The sequence below is a fragment of the Xiphophorus hellerii genome, chromosome 2 (genome assembly GCF_003331165.1).
Source record: "Xiphophorus hellerii strain 12219 chromosome 2, Xiphophorus_hellerii-4.1, whole genome shotgun sequence".
In the NCBI taxonomy this organism is placed as follows: domain Eukaryota; kingdom Metazoa; phylum Chordata; class Actinopteri; order Cyprinodontiformes; family Poeciliidae; genus Xiphophorus; species Xiphophorus hellerii.
In genome coordinates, this window is record NC_045673.1 from 12171500 (window position 1) to 12174585 (window position 3086).

Below are 3086 nucleotides of genomic sequence, written 5' to 3' on the forward strand. Positions count from 1 at the left end.
TTCCGTGTTCCCATTATAGTATCTACAAATTAATTAAGGTTTTTTTGGTAAGTGAACAAACAAAGTTACCACTGCCATTTTTATATAGATATTTTAGTTACTGGCTAATTTGCAGATCCAGTCCTTATTTGGGCCATTCTCTTAGAATGGATAAACTTTTCTTAACAGAATGTAAAAATTGCCAGTTGATGTGTGGCTGTTTTGTAATTTACTAACATAATCACAGCTTGTGAATAAGTCAATATATTTGTGCAGAAATGCAAAGAGAAGAAAAAACAAAGAGTATCAATAATACATGTGATAAACTAAACAATAATAATAATGTTTACTAAGGCTGCATTTGGAAACCGGAGAGATGATTTTGTCATCAAAGACATCTAATAAACAGTTAAAAAGCAATAATTCTATGTCACGGATAGAATCGATGTGTGCAAGCAGTCTGCAGAGTTTGAATTTGAAAGTTTCTATTTTTTGTAGATGTTTCTAGTTTTGTTAAGGTTCAAAAGTCTCAGTGTTGGATAAGCTGCTTATTCAGACTTGACTCTGAGTGGACACATTGTGTCAAGCTTGTCTCTGTGTTTGCCCTCTTATGGTCTCATCACATTTGTCGGACAACTTAGAGACTTTACAGTCCTATTGCAAAAGAGGAGATAGAATCAGTGTAAATTAACTAAATCCGTGTTGTAAGAAATTTACATAGAGTTTAAAGAAACAAAAGAAAACATATGGACTGCCAATAACTAGTTGGAATTTTTCTTCCCCCCTCTCTGAGAGCTCTCTAGGACCCTATAACTCATTCATATTCTGTCTTGGTCCACCTGAGTCGGCAGGGTGCTGAAGGCATCTGTGAATGGAATTCATGCTGCTGATTTATTCCACATGGCTACCATAGCAACAGGCTCTGAACCAGTTCAACTAGCTTCCTCTTCAAAGCTCCCTCTTTTCTCTATATCAGATTTAAATACTACGAGCTTGATACATAGGTCTGGAGCCAAAGGTCTTTGTAGTTACTGAATATGCAGATTCTAATGTACACAAATGGACTGATTATTCTGGTTAGGCTAGAGATTGCATTTGACTTCTTAGAGGATCTTCTCTTCCTGTACAGCTATGCCTGATAGCCAGCTTTTACGACTGATAAAAAGCTACTTTGAATGTGTTACCCACTACATGTCATAGGGAATTTATGGAAAACTGTGTGAAGATGCAAGCATGATGTGATGAAACACTATTAACCTTTTAAGCAACCTACACAGAGATTAAGACATCAAAGGTCATTTCATTACTAGGCTTTATCATGTTTCAGCGGCTGTGTAAAGATTATTCCTTTACACAGGAATAATCCCCTCTCAGATCTGTTTATGTCAATAGCTTTTGGACCAGAACGGTTTATTATAAGTGAAAATAACACAAAAGGAAGGTGAAATTAGAGGTGGTGGAAAGAGAAATTAGAGGTGGTGGAAAAAGCCCTAAAAGCTTTCAGCAGTTCATACTTGACTGCAACATCACTGCATATTTCATTGCAACAAAGTAAGAATAGTGAGGCAAATTAAGTATAGATAATCATCTGACTAACTAATTCTCCTATGATTTTTTTTCCTGGATTGTTTTGCACCTTAATCCCCTCAATAGAACTTAATCAATAGGCTTATTGCACTTTTTTGTGCTCAGTTAACCATGCGAAACAGCAAGGGCTAACAAGAGGAGGCTTCAACCCACAACACAACTGTCAGGATTCTGGTGTGATTTTGAATGACTCACTCTCAGAAAGGATCTCCTGGAGGGCATTTCTGACTCTAAGCAGCTTGCACACCTGTCAGTAATCACCTCATCAAGACTTTGGGGGCTTAAAGGAGTGTAGGACTCTTTGCTGGATAATTAACCTTTCCAGTATTTTCTAGATTTCTAGTGTTTCAAGTTCAGCTTTTCTTATATTTATTGAAAAGATTGATCCTTACATACGTTGAATCATTTAATCCTCGTTCGTTGTGCTTCCAGTTTCTTCCAAGCTTGTCCTCTGCAGTTCCAGTGCCCTAAGTACTTCAAAAGCTGATATCAGCAACTGATATAAAAGCTGATATCCATACAACTCTGACTAGAAGTATTTTTTTCCTAAGATTAAGAATTTCAACACCCATTTTTTTAGTTTGCTTTTGTAAAAATGACCATGTCATACTGAATAAGCTACCTATTTTTTTTTTACATTTTATGTGAGGCTGTTCTGAGGCAGCATCTTTTCCTTAACCCACAGTGGAGGAGCACGTAACTAATTTCAAGATCCCCCCCCTCATATTAACAATCTTTTCCATTGTGATCCAAAGTTGGGACAAGCCAGACATCCAACTCCTACGACAGAAAGAACAGCACTCTCGTCCATCCTTGGAGTGACCTAAAACTAGCTGAACAGGTATATTGTTAAAACTCGGCCATCATCCAAGCCTGGATCCAGGGAAACACACACACATCCAGGGAAATCTGCTGAGACTGGACCTTGTGTAAAATCCTAACTGTTTTTTTTATTTATTTATTTATTTTTTTACAACAGCAGCTATCTAAATCAACAAGTCATAGAGTGGCACTGAGATTTTATGTACACAATCTGGATATAACCTCATATTCAGAGAAATGGAAGAGTTGATTGTCATAACTTAAGAGAAGTATGGGAAAACACAAGGAGAAGGCAAATTGTGGTTTCTAATGTTGACCATATTCAAGGGGCAAAGGGTTTTCTTCAAGGTGCTACAGAGATTATGGTAAATTTAGATGGCATTGATACAAGACTGAGTACGTTTGGGTTTTCTGAAACAACATGAACATCGAGACACAGCAGACAAGCAGCTGTGTGTCAACATGTGCAGTGAGCTATCTTGCTGACACAGCTGTCTCGGAGGTACAATATTTTCCCTTGGCACCCTCCATGTTAGATAATCAGCAACAGGGGAGGTGACAGTGACCCCCTATGTATGTGTCTGTTTAATCAGCTGTTGTCCATGATAAATGTTTCTTCTTTTTTCTTAACAACTACTCCTTTATGAGAGAGTGAAAAAAAAATTACTCATTCATGCTCAATAATTCACTGAAATGTA